The 22,721-nt window shown below is 36.5% G+C and overlaps 1 pseudogene across 1 annotated transcript; it reads right to left on the bottom strand.

Moving 5' to 3' along the window:
- Positions 1-1,637: 1,637 nt before the first annotated feature.
- Positions 1,638-22,321, bottom strand: LOC143852214 (dihydrolipoyl dehydrogenase 2, chloroplastic-like; annotated as a pseudogene). The gene is made up of 15 exons (XR_013236747.1): positions 21,839-22,321; positions 16,979-17,125; positions 15,898-16,033; positions 13,508-13,625; positions 11,501-11,625; positions 9,745-9,870; positions 9,571-9,651; positions 8,180-8,242; positions 8,015-8,089; positions 7,742-7,820; positions 7,551-7,651; positions 6,050-6,163; positions 3,231-3,344; positions 2,584-2,655; positions 1,638-1,979 (listed from the first exon to the last, which is right to left on the bottom strand). The product of XR_013236747.1 is annotated as a dihydrolipoyl dehydrogenase 2, chloroplastic-like (transcript).
- Positions 22,322-22,721: the final 400 nt, after the last annotated feature.

Here is a 22,721-nt window from a genome sequence, read left to right as displayed (position 1 = left end):
TTAAAGTTGTTTTTTACATTCAAAATCAATGTTCATCAAAACATTTTCTATTCCCAGTTCCGCTTGTAGCTGAAATGAATTAATTTGTCCAGTGCTCCCCTCGTTTTTATCCGCCTTTTGTATTACTTTTGACCACCCACAAATCTCTCTTTCGATTAGTCGATTGGAAAATATCTCATGAGTTGCGTCTCCCACCTTGACCCAGATGCCCTGTATTCTCCAATCCACAAGCTGGGCCCTTGCCATCTGTCAATTTAGTTTTGAGTGAATGAGTCTTAGTAAATACTGGCGAGAGATCCCAATCTGTATTGATGTAGTAGCATCACTGTTCAAACACCCCCTTCTATTAGGCCCCTTTATTCTTACAGAGGAGCAATGGTCAGGAGGTCCTCTGAACAAGATTAGATCTTTCAAATGGGTTCATTCCAAATTGGTTCTTGAACAAATATGGTTGTGTTCCTTGTTGGTTTTATTGAATGGAAGCAATACCATTAGCTTCAATAATTTTCTGTCACAATCTAGTTATTTAATCAGTTCATAACAAAATCTCTTTGAAGCAAAGGTGCACAGCTTCTCCCTTGTAGGATTAGGTAAATCCTATGGCTGCTCATGCATCGTAATATCGTATGAAGTTTTGAAGATCTTACTAATCAGTGCCCACCTGCCCCCCACCCCCCAAACACACACACAACTTAGTCAGGGCCTTCTTGCTAAGGATCAAATACATGTCTGTGAATGATAGTACCACGCTGCTCGTTTGATCCTGAATTAGAAGATGTGTGGCTTGGTAGCCAAACTAACGTAACTCCCCAATGGTGAGCATTTCCAAGTGGTAGTATGATAGTATCGTTATTTATTGTGGTTTATGTGATTTTTGTTTGCTTCTATATGGTTTGGATGGTATTTACCAATTCACCACCCTCCTTCCAGTGTTTGAAACCTCTTTGTCTAAAATTAACTGCTTTTTAAGTACCTCCACTCTAAGAAACTCTTACGGAGTATGGATATGATCTTATATGTAATTTATGATCCTAATAGGTTCTTGTTTATATCCAAATTTTTTACTCAGTTGTCTCGAAAGTGTCCTTTATGCCTCATTTGCAGAAGAGATTAGGTTAAAAATAAGCTTGTAAATAAGGAGTGTTGCATGATGGGGCCCTATCAGATCAGTGCTTTCAATCATCCTACCGTATGTATGGTAGCCCATAAGTAGAGCCCTTGACAAATAATAGCCAATTCTCAATTAGCAAATCGTCAGGTTGTCATGGTTCGTAGAAGGAAGGTTCTTACACAATTTTGAGGAGTAAATTGATGTGCTATTATTGCTTACTTAGGCCCTAGATCTACACAGGGCTGTGTGGATCAGGGGCCCAGGATTATCAAATCAAGGTGTTCTCAACAGCATTTGGCCGGACTTCAAAAGTCGATGATCATTCCCGATCGGCGATTTTTCCAATCTGATCAATTCCCATTCTATTTTGGTGTCTGACCAGATATTATCCTTGGGAGATGATAATTTCACTCCGCCTGCGTTACACAAACTGTAATGCTTTTTGACATCAAATCACGTTATAAGAGCCGTGCCTGGGGGAACGGGGGGAGGGGGGGTGCGGGCGACAAATAAGAGGGGAAACAAATGCAAGGCCAAGCTGATTACTAAAATTAATAATTCCTCTTATTTCTTATATTAAGTTGAATACAAAACTGCTAGAGGAACATTATCTCTAAAACAATGGAGCACAAAATTGAGAAAATGATACAAGAGAATTTAGAACCTGATTCTTCCCAAAGAGCGACACGAGCAGCTTGGTTAGCATTATTTCCTTCCATAAATCTTGTACGAGGATCTCTTCTCTATCGGGAGTAGACAGCTTTACAACCCAAACTACTAAAGAAAATTTTTCATGCAATTTTGTGGATTGTAAAGAAGCTTAGATTGGAACTGGTTCTGGGGCTGAATGAGAAACATTAGCACTATCCTGCCAAAAAAATTTAAAGAAAAAGAGCATCAGGTTAACGACTGAAAAATGGGTAATGTTGTGTTTGCTTTAATAGAATCTAATTACTAATCGGAAAAAATACAAGTAATATTGACGTAAGAAGGCTTTGAGGTTTGGACTGAAAAAAACTAAGAATGTTTTTTCAACGTTTGCATATTTTAGCTCTCTTCTTCTTAATTATTGAAGGTTTGTCAATTTGCCAAGAGGTTGGGAGGTTTCTGTTGCTGCTATGTTCATGTTTAATAACACTATGAAAGGAAACCAATATCATTCAAAATGATTTCTTTCCCAAAATCAGTCTGATAAATTTAGAAGGAAAAACAAAAGGGTAAAGATGGACTACATAAGACTTCTCGTGTGGTGTTTTTCTTTCAGTATATCATGACTGATGTTGTAATAAATATTTAGCTTAACTTCGAAGTAGATAAATGGAATTTATGTATGAACATTGGCTTCGTTCATCTGCTTCTGAGGTTTCCAAATTTAACCTCATTTTTTTCGTATTAGAGAGCGTAAGTCCCCCAAATTAGGATAGTACAAACAAAACCAGTTGAATGATGTTAACAGAGAATCAGAAGCATACCTTGGCAGATTTAAAAAGTTCATCAAGAACTTCTGACAAGGTCGGATGGGCGTGAACAGCAAATTTTATGTCCTGCAGGAATGAAAATAATGATATTATCGAATTAGGAAAAATAAGAAAAGTCAAACAAACTCCAAGAAAAAGACGGTATTTTTCGTCGTATTACATAAAGAGTAGACATTTGCAGCTTGCATTAATAAGAAACAACTTCAGACATTCTTCAGAGAGGAAAGGGGGGACTCTGAATTGATTGTAGAAACGGAATCGATAGGCGGATTTAATTAAGCTAGAAACAGACATAGTAGTCTCCAATGTCCCGCTGGATTCTAGGGATATAGTGGTCTTCAGTGACTACATTTCCAACAGTTACATAAAGCTTTTCACGCACATATCCAGCACTTCTCAGAAACTGAAATCCCCATCTTTATACTCTACTGTCTAATTACGCCTAAGTAATCATGTCGGAAAGCAAAAAAACTAAATTACTCTTCTCCATATTTCTTTAACTCTGGATATTTTAATTGTTTTAGTTTTTCATTCAGAAACACTTGATGGTTCAAACTGAGGCATTACACGATTCAGTGTTAATTCAGTTTCATAAAACATTGCAGTCCAGGACATAATAACCCTAAAAGTATTAGAATTACCTGAATACGTGTCCCCAATGCTATTGCATTCGATGCTTCATGGATGAGATCTGCAGCATGCAACCCCAAAATATGAACTCCAAGAATCTCACCCGTATCTGGTCTGTATATTAACTGCATGGAAATAACATAATGAATATATTAAGTGCATGAAAATAACACAATTTTTTTTAGAGAAAGAAAGTAAGTGGGTGAAAATGAAAATAGCATAATGAATAATTAGCATTTTTTGGAACACTAATTCTACAATGTTTTTAAGACAGTGAGAAAAGTATCAGCACATTGACGACTCTTCAAAAGAAGAATAAAAATACATGAAAAAAAATTACTGGTCATAGGATGAAAATAGATAGGAAAAGCTCCAGATTTTGGCTACATAAGCCAGCAACTACAATTAGACACGTAGTAGGGGAAGAGGAGGAAATATATCTAACTCAGAACATTGTATGTACATTAAATTTCTACTTTTTATGCTAAAAATACAACAGTGAAAGGTCCTCCAGAAATATCATTGGACCAGGTCCTTAACCTAAAATTCATCCAAATTTACTCCCCAACATGCAATCCCATTAACAAAGAATTAGTGGATGTGAACTATGAAATTGACAATGCTCCAGGGTGAGGCAACAATGTTTTATAGAATATTGGCAACTAGCCTGGAGGATTACCGGCTGCTAAACCAATTGAAAACGTTCAAGGAGATTGACTTCCAGAAGTACATGAATGGTCAAAAGTAGCAACAATTCCCAACAATGGTAAAACTTGGGATTTCTTTAATAATTTTTTTTGTTTTTTATTGGAAATCTTGTTAAATGCCTTTCTTTTCAATAAAAATTCAAAACTTTGAAAAGAATTTTTTTAAAAAAAAAAAAACTATGTTTGAAAAGCTTCTCTAAAAAAACTTTTGGAAAAAAAACTTCGCAAGTCATAGGAATATTTCTCCCCTTGGGGCTTGTTACTCCTTTCCCCTTTCTCTCTGTCATCCCTCCAAAATCTTGATCAAGCTCTTCAAATTGATGAAATGCATTAAGACAATCCGAGATGTGTTTAGCAAAGACGTCTAAGTGTCTAACACTGAATGTAGAAAAGATTAGAATATTCTTGGATAGAGTTCTCTATGGTTTAATACATGCCGAGCGTTATATTTTGTCTTATATATGTGTATATATGTATATTATATATTTGCAAAGTAAAAACGAGGGCAGGGCTGCTATTCTTCCTTTTTTTGGCCAAATCACCTCTTTTATAATTTATGTCCCTTAAAATTTATTTTTTAGAATTTCAAAAGCATCTTTAAGCCCAGTTCACTAGAAAATCAAATGCCAATTTATGTTCAATTCATATTCTTTATTACCGTTTCAGTTTTCTTTAAAAAAAACTAGTGAAGACTTCCTCCTTAGTTTGGTTGCACAAATCGCCAAAGGGCTAACTTTGTATAACATTTCTTTCCATTCCGAAAGAAGTATTGTCTCAACACAAACCCTTCTTTCAACTAAAGCCCATTTCACCAACAAGCATATAATCCCCGAAGTTATGCCTATTAAATGAAGCATTCAAATCCTCAAACATGTGTGTCAGTGTAAACGTTATTCTCTGCACTTTTTTCTACTGCGGACAGTATTAAACCCATACTTTCTGCCTTCCAACTTCTACCATTACCATTTTTAGGCAGTCGTTTGTTATCTTTTTCTTTTTTTTTGTTTTTTGCCAGGCATATTGAACCTGTATTTTTTCCTTGCCATTTTTTGCGGTCTAATATTTTGCTAACTATGCTCCCAACATCCCTCTCAATCCTGCTACCTCATTCTCTGCTTGGTAGCACTGGTTGCACCTGTCATCTGTAATCCATGAACTGACAGCACCCTAGGCTAGCATTGGCTATGCAAGACCATAGAATCAACTATCCCTGGAAGTTCATAAACCAACAATACCCTAGAATCACTGCAGGCTCCAAGACCAGCAAGGTGTCAATCCTCGATGCTTCTGCCATTAATTTTTTTTTTTATGGAGCCTGCATTAGGCACACTCTAGATAAGGAGAGTAAGCGAAAACAAAATAATGGATGCAGAGCTCAGAGAACAAACTCAAACACAACATCCTTGTATGAATCATTGTCCTCTCTGCATCTCTTTTACCACCGCCATAGGATGATATTCCTGAACTTAATATTATGTTCCTTTCATAATCTCCAGATTATTGTAAAGAAAAGTTTAACCAGTAGAGTTCTTTAGAGAAAGGAGTAGAAAACAAATAAAAGAGATACGTAGAGCAATATGAAGAAGATCATAGGATGTGCAAACCAGTATCATAGACAGCTAAAAGGTTTGATATACAAATATTTACAACTAAGAAAAGTAGAAAACAGAGCTGATAAATTTGGGGGATCAATTGATGTCAATCTCTTTAGAAGTAAAAAGTCCTTGCATGAGCTCACAATCAACCTCCAAAATAGATAGCACACAAAAATAGAGGGCAAAACATAATCTGAAGTTTTTTCCCTCTTCTTATGTGCAATAAATAAGAAAATACAATCCAAAGCTCTAGGAGCATACATTGAACATCAGATATATAAAATGAGATAACAAAATACTCATGTATAAACTGATCAGTCAGTCAGATGGCCTTGGGATTTAATAAGAAGAAGAAGAATAAATAATACTTGTTCAAAATGCAAAGATTATATTTCAAATGCCATCATATGATTGGCTATGCATGTTCCAATAGATTAAGAAAGAAAGCAATAATCAATATATACATCCTATTGCTCATCTTCATGTTAGTGCAGCATAAACGATACAGAGGATAAAAATTAACATCACCTTAGCTAGCCCCTCCCCCTCATTTTCTGCTAGGGCCTTTGTGTTAGCCTTAAAACTTGTCTTGGCCACACCTACTTCAAATCCCTCATTTTGAGCTTTCTCACGTGCTTGGGGCTGCAAAAATATTCAAAAGATATCTAGTACTTCAGAGGAGTCCCAAAGAACAAATGGTAAAAAATCTCTAAGAGCCTAATTTCAATACATTACTAATCGAAATAAATGAAATCTTTAGCAGAACTATACCAGACCAAATGATCTGTATTGAAAGAGAAGCTACAATTATACACTTGTTATTTTTAAACCTAAATATCAAGACATTATTAACATGGAATGAAGACCCACATGATCGAAGGATTCAGGAAAGGTCATCAGATGGCTAAAAAATGAGACCATTAACATGGAATGAAAAAGTTGGTGCATTTGTGTGACATTTTCATGCTAGCTTATCGAATGTTGAAGAGTTATTCTGGCTTCCCATATTCATAATACCTCCTAGAAGTTGGTGCATTTGTTTGACATTTTCACGACAGCTTATCTAATGTTAGAGCTATTGTAGCTTCCCATTTACATTAAGGAGCATATCATTTAGCAAATAAACAGCCAGTTAATATGTTTGGATCTCAGCATAGGGTGCAAAATATTTAGGCATCAGCTTTCCTTAGGAAGGGCAATCAAGGCCAGTCCCAATTATTTTTATTAGATAAATCAGTGAACATTTACTCATATAGGAATCGGCAATAGTTTTAAGGCCAGGTCAACAAACACTTTAAATAGACAAGGCAATTCTATAATGCCATCCAGATTTCAAAATTTTCAGTTACAATGCTGCAAGTTTCTGCAGAATAAAAAGGACCTGAGTTCTAGTTAAAATGCAATTTCACTGTTTTTTAATGCCTTGTCATTCTTGAAAACATTCATCGACGTAGCGATTTTCGATAGTAAGTAGCTATTGACTGGCTTATCCTAAACAACCTCAAATATGGTTCCAACAAATTAAATACTGGATAGGAATTGGAGATCGTATTGATCATTAATAAAGTGGGAGGGGATAATTGGATACCTAGATAAGAAAATGACACGGGGAAAACATACTGACGTCCCATCAGAATAGTAATAGTGAGATGATAAATAAGAAAATCTTGAAACAGAGATGGGCTAGATGATACAATTCACAATAAGAAATGTTGGCGGCATTTATGCAGGAGTAATCAAGGATGAACATGCAGTCTAAATTCTATAGTCAATATAACTTCCAGAGTCAAGCACTTGATAAAATACCCATTTTGTTGGGATCATCAATGGGAATAAATGTACTCAATTAAGAGAACTGCAGTTTGGGTGAAAAATCATTGCCAACAAAAGCTCATCTTAGAGTTCATTCCTACAAAAGTATCCATGATATCTAAATTACCAATTTGTTGTAACATGATAAGATGTAGATAAACATGGATATTTTCACAATTATGTAGCAAGAATGATTCTTAGTAGGTCTGAAATTCACCTCTGTAAGGCCAACCATACTGATTTCAGGGTGGGTGAAGCAGGCCGCTGGAATGCTCAAATGATTCAGCACATTATCCTTCCCACAAACTTTCTCAATGACTATGTGAAAGAGAAATCCAACACATCAAATGTGCGAATATATAACTGACTATAATATGTCTTACATGAATGACAGCACAGGTAGTTTACCAGAGATCCCTTGTGCACTTGCAGCATGAGCAAGCATCATTTTCCCATTTGCGTCGCCAATGCAATATAAATGAGGGACCTAACAACATTAATACACAAGTAAACATGGTTTCATACATACATGGATAATCATTGCCTCACAATCAAGCCATTTAAAATAATATGAAATCTGGTGGGCCCAAAGACTATAACGTTCAATGAAAGCTTCAGGCCCATAACAGTTGGCAGAATAGATAGAAATCATTGAATTCATTGAGGGTTTTCAGGACAAACCAGGCTGCCTTCTGTGTCAATTACTTGCATACATTCGTCAACAGGAACAAATCCACGTTGTGTCACTACATTAATCTGAAGTCAAACCAATATCATAAACTGAATGGTTTTGTACATGGCATATGGGATTATTCTAGTACTTTGAATATGAAAATTTTTACTTACATACTCCAATCCAAGACCTTTTGTGAATGGAGCCCTTCCGGTTGCAATAAGCGCTGCATCTACCTGCAGAAATAACATATGCAACTTGGGTTTGTATGCTTCTGCATGATCAACCACTACTTCTGAATAAAAAAAGGGAGATTAAGATTCTAATCTGGGATAAGGAACAGACGGTATGGTATGGGATAAGGAACATTCATGCCTACGCACATATAATCCCAGTAACAGTTAGAAAGATAAGGAACATTCATATCATACCCACCAAAACACATATCGAAACCAAAACTGTAAGTGTATTAGTCGTATAGTATACCAGCATGTGTCACACAATTATATTTATATGAATTGCATGTGAAATGTGGTGTATATATTGTGTATAAAGGGATTTGCTAGCGTCCATTGCATAAGACATTTCGCAGATGATCTGTTGCATCTGACAGCAGCCACCTCGTGAATGAAGACAAAATATGCTGAAAAGTGAGCCTCTGTGGCTGCTGTCAGTTATAACTTATAACAGACCATCTGCAAAATGCCTTCTGCGATGGACGCTAGCAAATCCCATGTATAAATATTTATATGATTTAAATGTGAAATTTAGTATGCATTGAATTATCAGACATGTACAACAATGCAAATCACTAGGTGTTCAATGTTGTTAAACTATTATGGAAGGTTGTCTTGCTTATATGAGTGTCTAAGTGTGTATGTGTAATTATTCTAGCATTTCCTGAAGTTTCATCTTGAAATTTTATCATTTGCATATGTTTCTAAACGTTTTATTTTATTTTACAGGATTTCCACAAAAATTTCCAACTGAAACCGCAGACTTTACGTGAAACCGAAATATAAAACCTTGGATAACACTTTGTTGTGATCTTTAATTCTGTATATCATCTTCTAATATTATGGTATTTGAAAATGAGATGTCCTGAAAACATACCTCCATACACGATGGAACACAATAAGAATAAAATCTACGATGAAAAATGAGCAGTTTTGTTAGTTTTTCTTTTCTTTTTCTTAATTTTTATTTCCCCATTTCTCCATTTTTTGTAATATCTAAGTTCATATAATGTCATACACTTCACTGAATGGTCCACCTCCCTAGCAGTTTTGTTAGTTTTCTTTTTCTCTTAATTTTTATTTCCCCATCTCTCCATTTTTTGTAATATCTAAGTTCATATAATGTCATACACTTCACTGATTGGTCCACGTCCCTAGCAGCTGTTTCACTGATTGGTATGCCTCCCAAGCAGCTCTTATACCCATCTTATGCTCTTTATGAAAATGGTGAATTGCAAAACCAACAGCCAAACTAAGTTTGGCTCGGAAAAAGTTGCAACTACATTACAGATACCAGATGGTGCACTTGTCAGAAACTTGAAACTTACCTCCAAAGTATCTTTGTGTTCCTTTGTCTTTGCATCAATAAGCTCAATAATGACAGGTTTCCCATCTTTTGCCGGAGTGATCTATGACAAAAGCCAGAAAATAATTAGTAGAACTGAATCTTTTATCTCACTCCCAAGCACAAAATATGTAAAGTAATTGGGACCAGAAAACACCTTCTTAGCAAAGACGCCAGTGTGGTAATCAATTTTCCTTGGATTTAGGAGAACTCTCTGGGCCAACTTCCCTATCTCAGGATCAAAACCAGGCATAAGTTGATCTAGAGCTTCAACAAAAGTAACCTGTGTAATAAATTCACAACTAGCTTTGTTGTTACTGCATGAGAAAAAAATTATAAATTCTGCATATGAAATCGAAAAGTAGGAATCTCCATTAGACAAATACAATCTAAAATATTGATACGGCAATGTGAGGGAATTACAAACATGAATGTTAAGCATCTAATATGACTTGGCAACTTATATGATACATTAGTGGAAGCATAGAAAGAGAAGGAAACTGAGCATAGAACGTGAATGTCTACAAATCAGATGCATCCCGATGTTTTCACTCCAGAAAGGATAAAAAATAACAGAAGGAAAATAGAGGTATGTATGATAAATAAGAATCACTACAAAGAAGTCTCCTTGCCAAGGAAAAGAATTTTGACATCAGCAACCGGATTCTCTTTCAAATGCCTCCCAATGGAATACTTCTGAGTTCTTAGTCTGTTTGCAGTGGTGACTTTGCAATCTTTTTATAGACTTAATGGTGGCTTTTCACCCATGATCTTGCTTGTTTAGTGCAGCATCAAATCTGACTGTTAGATCACGCACAATCGTAACTCTACTGTCCAGATCGCAACCATTGGCTAGAGTAAGACCCTGGTTTGCCCCGTAACTGTTATTATACCGTTGGATCGTGATCAATCTGAACTTCACACTTGGATTCAACTGTATCTCTATATATATATATATATATATATATATATATATATATATATATATATATATATATATATATATATATATATATATATATATTTTTTTTTTTATTTTTTTTATTTTTTTTTTTTTTTTTTTTTTTTGGAAAGTATATCTCTAAATATTCTATCCCAAAGATTAAGGGGCCGTTTGGATACACGGATTTTAGAATCCAGGTTTTTAGTTTGAAAACAGTGTAAAAGAGGGTTAGAGACAAGAGAAGAAGAGGACCAGCCGTCGTTTTTAACTCATTTTTGACTTCTCTCCCTTCTTTCCATCAGCAAGAGAGTACCAGATCCTCCCATATTTCAAGGTTTTAGAAATCATAGGATGTAGGAGAGATTTTTAAAACCTGATTTTCTTGCTTAAAATCCAAGAAACGCTGCCAGGACAACATCCAGCGGCTTGATTCATACCCTCTTTTACACTGTTTTCAAACTAAAAACCTGAATTCTAAAATTCGCATATCCAAACGGCCCCTAAACGATTGTTGTGATTTCCAACATATTCTTGATTTCAGAGAGTTCTGAAAAAATGCAAATGCTTCGATGGATGTTGTTTAACCTCACTACTGCAATAATAGGAAAGGAAATGCCGACTGTTGAGACTTGACACAAGCATCAACTTCTTTGTAACAAGTGTAAGACTACATGCATATCTTTTAATACAAGAGGAAACAAAAAAGCACTGATCAGAATTGAATGAGTGAAGGGTGCCCCAATTTTTAAAAATAATTTACAAACTGCTAACCCAAAATCAACATGAGGAACTTGAATGTACCTGTACAAAAAAAAAGATAGATGCACCGATGCTTCCAGAACTAACAATAGGATAACAAGGTGGTGAAACAAGAAGGTTGATCCTAATTATTACTAGACCAAACTCAGAAACAAACGGCGAGCAATTATTCACATAAAATGCACGAAAGATGACATAGGAGAGTATGCACCTCACTGCCGAGCGCTGTGTACACATCACTGAATTCAAGGCCAATATAACCACTTCCTATAATAGATATCCATTCTGGAACAAATTCCAGCTTGAGAGCATGATCACTAGTGATTACAGTTTTCCCTGCATGTAAGAACCAAAAGTTATCAGTCACCCTGTTGGCATCAATACAAAAAAAAAATTAATATAAAAAATCAAGTCAATCTTAATTTCTGAGTTTCTCAGTGACACCTAAGAATTGGGTGTATCAAAGTGATTTTCCAGGAAAGAAGTGAGGTACAGTATCTAATGGACAGCATGAGACTTCGAAAATATGGCTACACAAATTTTACGCCTACCAACAGTTAACTAGTGCTTACAATTAAAAAAAAAAGAAAAAACAGTTAACTACTGCTGAAACTTAGAATATTCCAAAATCTATGTGAAAGATCACTGTTCAATTCGTAACAGAATTTTTTTTTCTTTTGAATGGTTATTCGTAACAAAATATTATGCTTGAACCAGTATGATAGTCTTATATTTTGCAAACTCCAAGATCAAGCAGGAAAGGTTCATAATTCATAAGGCATAAACCACGAAAGAGAAGTCTGATAAAGCCATAAGTTTAAGTACAATGTAACGATAGTAACTAATCTGTGTACTAATAATAAGAGAAACAGTGGAGGGGAAAAGTAATTAAAAAAGAATATCTTATCAGCTAATTATCAGAAAGACCAAACCAATGAAAAGATGATCAGTTTTCAGTTCATTACCATAAATAGAATATGCCAGCAGCTTATGAACAGAAAGAAAATGAGCTGTTCATCAATACCCTTGGTTAGAACTGTAAAACAATAAAAAAAAAATTTTTACCTTAGAACTGTAAAACAATAATATCCTTTGAAGCAATAGAATAAGGTACTCCACAGCATTATGTGCTGCATTCCCCTGTTTATTTCCAGCTCCTATTCAGGATTATATGGTTTTATTCTAAATTGCATACTACCATTGCTACTCATTTATTCACAAGCATATGCATATGATTCTCTCTCCTTCTATGATGGAACTTCCTTGTTGCTCCCATTTTTTAAATTCCGTGTCTTCGAATGAAAACTCAGAAAGATCTCTATCAATATTTCTGACACTCGGCCAATAAGGTGGTAGATAGCCTTGCTAGAGAAGACGTATCTAAAGAAGCTTGGGCTATGTTTGACTCTCTTCCTCCATGATCTTGTATTGTTTTTCTAGCTCCTACCTTCCCCTCTATCTTGTTTACAGTGGGGGCCACATTATTTGGGTGATCCAAACCATTCATTTTTAAGGCCCTCACATAGATAGGGTGTCCACAAAAAATCAGATCCATAGGATCATCCTAACCATTCGAACTGTGGAGGCAAAAAATGGACTAATTTGTGAAGGTTTAAAGACATCCATTTTACCTCCACAAATCGTAGGGTTGGGATGATCCTATGGATCTGATTTTTTGTAGACACCCTATCTATGTGAGGGCCTTTAAAATGGATGGCTTGGATCACCCAAACAGTGTGGGCCCCCACTGTATTTTAAGCTAGTGTGTAGAGAACTCTCTACACATATGTGTAGGAACCGTTTTCTCTATCTATATATATATATATTTCTGATATTTGAGTCACCACATTTGATTCCAAGCAGCATGCACAACCATGCCAAAAGAAAAGGCTTAATTCCAAAGAGTAGATGCGGTACTAGTAAGATTAAAATATCATCCCATTGATCTCCTATTAAGATTTCACATCTCTTCCATAGATATGCAGCCGCACCATCAAGGTGAAGGCAATTATCAGTTTTATTTAATGTCATAGAGGGGGAAACTATGTAAATCCTCAAAGATGAGCACTACGTAAACAATTCTATAAATGATAAAATGGTATCTCTTAACCATTCAAAAAAAATAAAGATAAAATGGTATCTCCAATGGGTTCTGCTTTTTTATAATGCTGTTCAACATATTAAAAATTTGATTTCGATGAAAGAAATCAAAACTTACCATCAACTTCAATGCCATTAGGAACGAAGGGAACTGAACCAGTAGCAATTATTATGTCTTTTGCAGTTATTACTGTATCAGAGAAGCCAACTTTTCCATATTTCAACTTTTGCGGACCCTGAAATATATCCATAAATGAAATAGAAGTGAACCATAAAAAAATACAAAGATCCAATTTAAGCATTGTATTTCATTGACAATCACGGGAAAACCGTAATATGATACTTCAGCACTAAAAACTCAGACATTTTATAGCATATGCAACAGTAATAAGAAACAAGATCACTGTTTCGTGGCTGATTGAAGGAATGCAAAAAGTGTGATAAGAAATTTCAGCGCTAGCAAAAGGTGATATACAATAAAACACAGAGATGTTTTATACCAATTGCAACAGTAATAGGCCTAATTTCTATTAGTACAGAATAAAGAAACAAACATGATCTTTGTTATAGAATTGAGTAGAGGAACTTGAAAATAATATATTAACGCCAAAATAAGATAAATCCTGTAAAGTGGGCAATTAATATAATCTAAGTGAACACTTTCAAGTCTCTAATAGCGAGGATCTTCCAATCTCCAAGGACCCAGCTTCACCATTGATGCTCAGGAAATAACACTAGAGTAGGAGCCTTCGACCAAAGAGGCATCTGAGAGAGAAGCTTTGAAAATACAAAAAGCCTAAAAGTAAAGCATGTGCTTCTGCCTCGTTAGAACCCTTAATGTCAATCAGATCAGAGAATGCTTTTACAACCTCTCCATAAATGCCATCACGCCCTAGAATGCCTTCGGAGCTACCGTCAAAATTTAGCTTAGGTAATTAGTTTCTGTTGTAGTGGTGGGGGTGTGCATCAGATCAGCACTTTATTTTGATTGTTTCACTCCAAGAAATACCTTTCCAATGACAGTAAATCTCCCCCACCAACAAGCCCAAAACCTCCCTCCAATCACGCATTGGATGGTAGAAAGTTTAATGTCATGAGCCATCTGCCAAGAAGAGATCTCCTCGTAAAGATCCACTGTTTTCATTCCATAACCCCACACATTACACAACCGCATTCAAGGTGAACTACCAAAGGGTTTTACCTCTTTTCCCTCAAAAGCGGGGATACATACCTGCAAAGAGAAGTAACATAGTCACTAAAAATGCCCAAGACCCTTGAGAGTATGAGAATGGGGCCAAACTTTGGTGGCCACTTTTACAATGGATAAAGAGGTGATTGGCTAACTCCTTCGCTTCCCTACGAAAAAATTAAATGTCTGCATTTTGGGTACATCATAAGTATTAATCTTTACTCGCTATCAAACAAAATGAATCATACCAAATAATAGAAGGCTTGGAGCTCGGCCCAATCTCATTGACCAGCAGACGAAGAGGACTTGTCTGAGAGCATGTCATTGGGATCCCAAAAAAAAAGACATATAAACAGATTCTAACTCAACAATCATTTTTTTATAATATTCTAACTCAACAATCATAAACCTAACACAATCTTTTTCAACTTCCTTGAGATCATTTCTGAATGCCAAATCCCCATCCCCATCACCACTCCCTAATATATTTATTTTATGGACAACCAACCTAAAAAGAGTCGCGGATAAGTATCGCACAGCATAATCTTAAATAACCAAATATCCTCCCTCTTTCCCACCTTAAACCTAATTCCCTTGTTGATATTTTCAAGGACCTAGACCACGGACCGCCATGCTTCCAAACCAAATCTCAACAATGCTCCTTGGTAACCCTTCGCTTGATCTTCTAGTCCAAAGACAATCTACAAAGAAACTTATTGTCAAGTGAAATTCAGGAATGTACACTGCCTCTTTTTCAAGAATACTTTTTCCAAAGTTTCCAACAAATAAGATTCTTAGAAAGCTCCATAAAGGCTTGCATTGGTGCCACAAGAGAGAAAAAAGGCAGAAACAATGGAATCATTTCTGAAGTTTTTCCTCTATGATTATGAATTTGAAAATATCAACCCAGAAACAAAATTACCTCCAATCTTGGAAAAAATTTCAACCGTCAAACAATATTAAACTACAAGTACAATTCTATCAAATAGGAAAGGCTTTTGCACCCCCTTGGATCAGTAACAGCTTAAATATCATACAATTCAGGAAAAAAAATAATCAGCTCAAATATCATAATATGTTGCCCCCTTTGAATAAAAGAAGGATGAATGGAATTATAAAAATCTAGGGCACAGGATTCAGATGGCAATTAAACAACAAGCACAATTCTATCAAAATAGGAAATGTTTTTACACCCTTGGACCAGTAAAAGCTCAAATATCATAAATATGTTGCGTCCTTTGAATATAAGAACTAAGAAGGATGAATGGAATTATAGAAATCCAGTGCAAAGGATTCAGATGGAAACTTCTATGACTTACCAAAATTGTGCCAACACCTGTCAATATGTCTACGCCCATTGATTTCATTGAATTGGTTAGATTACTACAGATTTTTGAAGCTAAATTATTTGCATGATCAGCAACACCCTGCCCTTTCATACCCAGAAGCCGCAACCTATCGTCCAAAGCATCAGATACCAAAGCAAGATGTTGCATGTTAAACAATAATGCAGGGCAATAAAACTCTAAGCAATACATAATAAACCCATGTGTAAGAGTCGATAGATAAATGAAAAAGGCTGCAATAAATGAAAACAACAGTCATTTGACTGTTAATTGACTTTATAGACTGCAAGTATGATTAAAAAAGAAAGCACGCCAACAATGAGAATTCCCATCCATCCAGGCTAGAGTTCTTTCCATCTATAACATCAAAATTATTGAGGAATATGACAAGAAATAAACTGAAATGGGACACTGAATATATCAAAAAGAGAAGCAGTGAGAAAGAACTTTGGAAGATATACGATCAAATCTAGATTATTATTTAGCATTCATGAACATTCCATAGATCTAGATATGATCATAACATGTTTGCTGGAGGAGATCTCTCCAACTTATTCATTTCTCTCCAACTCTTTCTCTCAACAATGTTTATTGGACATAGTATGATTTCTAGACTACAAATGCAGTAGATAATTTACCACACAAAGGGCGGCCCAGTGCATGAGGCTCCCGCCATTGCGGGGTCTAGGGAGGGCTAAATGTACGCAGCCTTACCCCTGCATTGCAGAGAGGCTGTTTCCATGAGTCAAAGATGTGACCACCAGATCAGCTAAATTAATTACAACTTGACGATAACAGAACCAATTCGACTGGGAGTGACAGAAAGTTAGGGAGAGGGAGTACAGGTAAGCTACCCCTTGCAGAACCCATATTTTATCAATACACAAGATATCTCAAGCATTACCTACAACCAAGTCCGATGTAGTATACAAAAGAAAAACATTTTTCAGAGAAATAGCTTCTGTATCATAGATTTCTGCATACATCGTGTTATCTTCTGTAGTTGGAGCTTCTAGGGACATTATGATTAAAGAGAGCATAAGTGCACCATTACCTGTAAACCCAAAGCCTTCAAGTGATGCTCGTTCTGAAGCTCTCGCATCCGACCGCTGACAGCAAGAAGAGCTTTAGAAGGAACACAACCTCTATTTACGCATGTTCCTCCAACCACATCCCCCTCGATGATGGCAGTTTTCAGACCCTTTGACCAACATGTTTGTCATTCTTTTGTCTTGTTCTTCTTTCTCATACACATTTCAACTCCCATAAAGATAGGCAACAAAAACCTCCTACCAACATTGCACTCAGGAAAAAATCCATCAGACAATTTGCTAGAGGGCAAAAGAACAGTTAAGTAGAAAAATAAGGCCAACATAAAAGAGCCTACATGCATACTGGAAAGAAATAACACTTCTCAAAATATTAAGCACATCGAAATATACCTACAAAGAAGTGTTGCTATATTTGCTATCTGGAAAATGCTAAAATGAAAATCACTTTCACGCTCATTCCTAAAAGACACTTATTGGGCCCCACTTATGCCTAATTTATGAGATCAGATCAGATCAGATCAGTTGATCCAAACCGTGACCATAAATCTGGACAAATGACATCTTGATCAGATGATCCTAGGCTTCTGATCCCTAAAACATCAGATGTGGCATGAAAATGGAGAACTTAGATATGCAGCAACACACAAGGTTGATTTAAACTTAAAAGAAAAAAATCAATTTCAGTTAAAGAAAATTTTAACACATTAGGTACAAACAGCCCAAAAAGGTGAAATCAACTTTAGCATTTTCATTTTTCCCAAAAAAAAAAAAAAATTCGGAGGGCCAATATTTTTTTTCTCCTATAAACATGGGTAATTATTGGGAATAAGTATTTAAAGTATACTAATGTTTTTTGGGTGGTAAATATTCATTGTTGGGAAAACAAAAGTGTGGCAAGTCATAATATGGGATCCAAGTCAATGTGAGAAAATGTAGCATGTTATCACATATTTGGCAAGTAAGATGTTTGCAACCCAATCCTAAATGCACATGTTGTGGGGACAAGTGCATGGCTACATGGAGGGTCCTACTTTGGCAGGTCACAGGTGCTTCACATGTTTTGGAGCTAATGTAAAAGCCCAGGATGATAACTAATCGAGGTGCAGTGCACTTTTTGAAGCAAAGACATAAAAGGTCCTTCCCCATGGTGAATCTCTATTTGTTAAAAACATAGGGATTCTTGTCCGATTTTTCAGACCAATTGAAGTTGCAAATCTGTAGAAATTCACAAAGAAAGGTACAGTTAAAAACTCCGATTTTTCAATTCATCATAAAACTACAAAAAGAAAAAAAAAAACTTTTCTAGTGACAACTTGTTTGAGTAATATAATATATAGATGAATGTACTGGTCTTTGGCTAACTCGAACCACCTTTGGTGCTATCTGAACCCAAATTTTGATACTATTGTGAAATCAGAAAAAAGAATAAAATTTAAGAAGTATCCAATTGACGAAAAACCCATTTTGAAAATCTGATTGTTGAAGGATGAAGGAAGAACGGCTGAGTCATGCCACTTGGTCACTCTTGTTAAAAATCGTATTCACCCCCTTCAGTGCAACCGGATCTGCAAATCGACGCTCCAAGATAAAACAACCACATAGGCTCCCGTAGACGTGCACTCGCTTACCAGTCCACTTCGAATCACCTTAGAATTATGCTAAGAGACGGGAATGGAAGATGGAGGATATGGAACAAAGCTCAAGGAGAAAACTCGTTTTATTTTTCTGTAAAACAATGTTTTTTTCTGTATATTCTGTATAAAACTAGTCCCTTTGGACGGTGAAACTCTTCTCTCTTTATACAAAAAGAGACACCCCTTCGAAGAGAAAACCCCCTCTTCAACAGTCACTTCTTGTGACTATTTGGAGGAGATGAAATGGTTCAAAATGGTTACATAATTAAAAGACATAATTAAAAACTATTTAGAAACTTAACCAAAATAAATGCACCAATTTAGATGGAGAATAAAAATAAATAAATTTGACAATAATAAGATATTTTTATTTAACCCATATCCGGACGCAGACCTCAACCTTGAACCACGGCCCCGGCCCGGCCCGCGAGTGTGTGTTTTATGAACTTTGGTTCATGTAAAACTGGGTCACCCAACAAATTCCAATGCCCCCTGAAAGGCCCAAGCCTTCGTCTCCATACTACCTCATATAAGGAGGTGAAAGTTTCTTCAACTTTCCAATATGGGAGTAAAAAACATACATTGCGGTTCAAACCTACTCACACACCACACTAGGTTTTGGGTTCAAGTCTCAAGACAACATAAAGGAGAAGAGATTTGAAAAGCAGTGGGAGATTGTTTATTTTGAATCTTCCCTCCAAAATTTTGAGTTTGTCTTTCAAAATTTGAGTTCAAAATTCAAAAAATCCCCCCTATAAGAATCGAAATACTGTAAAAATTAAAAATTAAAGTGTTTGAGCACATTAGAACAATAGAATGAATTCATACTGGTATATTTTGGACTTCAACCGATATTTAGGATTAGCAGATTACTTTACCGAGTACGGGTGTAGTCAAACTCCTTCAACCTTTCCTTTTAGGTGTAACTAACTAGCCTGTCACCCACACTCTAACTTCGAATCCTTAGTGATTCTTTCTTATTTTTGGAATATTTTGGCCTTGTCTCCCCATCTTGGTTTCATGAATGTTCTAGAGAATCGCCCATAAATTCTCATAGAAAGCAGCCTCACCTCCACATTCACTTAGGTAAGTCATCAAGTATGCACTGCAAGTAACATACTATCCATTTCAGGTTATAAACTGGTTAAGAGTTTAAAACTCATCCTCCTGCATTTTGCAGTGAACACTATCTTCCATCTTTTTACATCTAGGAGTAAGGATAATTGATAGAGTTAACAAATCATCCAGTGCCCTGTTAGTACCTATTAAACATAATTTCAGGGATCTCCTTTCACATAGGTTGGGTGTCCATCACTAATGATTTCTGCCACGAGCTTCAACCCCATCCCTTATGATGCCTCAGAAACCACCTTGTTAATTTGTAGCTTTGTTAGATGACCATTCAAATTCCTCTCTGACCTTACAAAGTCAGGTGTTATCGTCCCCTTACTTAAATATTGTTTTACCAAATTATGTCTCAAGCGTATATGCCTCATTTTGCTATTATAGGTCTTACTTTTGGCCTTGGCTAAAGCAGCTTGGCAATCACAGTGTAGAGAGACTGGAGGAACTGGCCTTGGCCATAAAGGCACATCTGCTAGTAAATTCTTGAGCCATTCTGCTTCGACTCCTGATAGAGCTAAGGCTATAAATTCTGCTTCCGGAACATGTACTACAAGTTTTTTTAACCGATTTCCAAGAAATCGCACCATGGCCTAAGGTGAAGACATATCCATTGGCTGACACATGATTCCTTGAATTAGAAATCCAATTAGCATCACCATAGCCATATAGCAAGATACCCTTTAAAGTGTAGCCCGTAGTTTATTGTACCTTTTAAGTAACTTAAAAGTCTAGTCAAAGCATGTTAGTGTTCATATCCTGGTGTGTGTTGACTTAGTTTACCAACAACAAGGACAATGTGAGATACTCTCATTTTCAATTATGAGTGTAATTTGAATCTTGTGGGGGATTGTTAGAATTTTGAACTCAAAATGTTGAAATTTGAACTCAAAATTTTGTAGGAAAGATTCAACATAAAGAATCTCTCTTTGCTTTTCAAATCGCTTGTTTTTTATATTGTCTTAAGACTTTAACCCAAAATCTAGTATGATGCGTGAGTGGGTTTGAACTCCAATGCATTATTTTTTAGTCACACATTGGAAAGTTGAAGAGAATTTCACCTCCTTATAAGAGGTAGTGTAGATAGAAAGGCTTGGACCTTCCAAGGGGCATTAGAATTTGTTGAGTGACCCAATTTTACATGAACCAAAGTTCATAAACACGTGAGCGAGCCGGGCCAAGTCGTGGCAGTGGCCCGTGGTCCGAGGTCCGGGTTAGGGTTAGATAAAAACATCTTTTTATTGCCAAAAATGATTTTTATTCTCCATCTAAATTGTTGTATTTATTTTGATTAATTCCCTAAACGGTTTTCTAATTACGCCATTTAATTTTGTTGCCATTTTTGAACCGTTTCATCTTCCCCAAACAGCCACAAGTGACAGTTAGAGAGGGCATCCATTCCTCTTCAAGGAGTGTGTTCTGTCTATAAAGACAGAATTGTTCTTCACCCATTGTACACTGTTTTTTACAGGAAAACATGTTGGTTTACAGAAAATACAGATTTCTCTCTTTGTGCATTTACGCTCTGTTCCTCCATCTTCCCTTTCCATGCCTATAACACAATTCTAAAGTGATTCGAAGTGGACCAGTAAGCCGGTGCACGTCTACTAGAGCCTGTTAGGGCTGTTTTATCTTGGAGCGTATATTCGTGGATCGGGGGTGAATACAATTCTTAAGGAGAGTGACCAAGTGGCACAACTCAACCGTTCTTCTTTCCACCTCAACAATCGGATTTTGCACCGGGTTTTATCTTCAAATCGATAAGTACAATATGCCTTCTTCAATTATATTCTTATTCTGAATTTCCAACAGTATCAGAATTTAGGTTCGGATAGCACCAAAGTTTGGTTCGAGTTATCAAATGTGAGCTCCAGTAGCACCAAAGTTCGGTTCAAGTTAGCCAAATATCAATTCATTCATCTCTATATCATATATTATCTTCCAACAAAAATTCACTTCAATTCAACTAGAGTTTCAGTAAAACCGAAAGATAAAAGCTAACAAGGTTAAATTCCAAATTGAATCAACCCATACCAGAACTCCAAACTCAATTCCAATTCAACTTAAATTCAAAAACAACAGTTCCATCCAACACAAATGACATACCTTCTCAACAGCATGAATGGCAGCTCCATGACCACCGACGCCAGCACCGATGATGACAAGATCGTAATCGAATCCCTTCGCAACGCCTCCATGATCCGACAACGAAGCTGACAACTTCTTCGAGAAAGTTCGCCTCGGTAGCACGATCCGAGTCGAATCAGAACGATTCAAGAAGGGGAATGGTAACGCCTCTTTTCTTAGGCCGCAGAAGTGAAGATCTGAGGGGTTGAGGAGATTGAAGGAGGAGAATTCGGGAGCGCGATCAGATCTGGAGATGGAGGAGAAATGAGAAGAGAAGGAGAGAGCGATGGAGGCCTCCATTTTTTTTATGGAAATCGAGAGTTTTGTGAGGGAGGAGAAATGGTGAGAGAAGAAGATGGTGAGAGAGGGATTAAATCAGGGGATTTGAGGAAATGTAAGCCTCGACAGTTCCGTTGGAATGGCGAAGATATCGAAGTGCGACACATAAACTACTCTCTCTCGATCTCGATCTTCATCTGTATTTGTTGCTATTTAACGGGCGGGGGGGGGGGGGGGAAGCCAACCGGATTTAATTTGGGGTTGGGTTAGGGTTGAGGCTTTTGCAACCGAACCCAAGTACTTGATCCGAACCGCACCTCTGTCCTCTAATTTTATATTGATTTTCTTTAGGTTAATGTATTTTTATGTTTGGGCCTAGGGGAACCCAACCCGACTCAACTTGACCTGATTTCGGGTTAGATGAGTTGGGTTACGGTTGAGAGATTTAGAAGCAAGTTGGGTTAGGGTTGACCATCCTCAGCCCGAGGCTCAGGTTGGGTTGGGTTAGGGTTGAGGGAATGCTATCTCGAGTTGGGTTAGAGTTGGCCTCAACCCGATTCACCCGATTCAACCTGGCCTGAGT

This window comes from Tasmannia lanceolata, unplaced genomic scaffold, assembly GCF_043159265.1.
Source record: "Tasmannia lanceolata isolate RefF3 unplaced genomic scaffold, GAP_Taslan_0.1 ptg000019l, whole genome shotgun sequence".
NCBI classification, from domain to species: domain Eukaryota; kingdom Viridiplantae; phylum Streptophyta; class Magnoliopsida; order Canellales; family Winteraceae; genus Tasmannia; species Tasmannia lanceolata.
The sequence above is the reverse complement of the archived record's forward strand: the minus strand, read 5'-3'. Positions and strand labels throughout refer to the sequence as shown.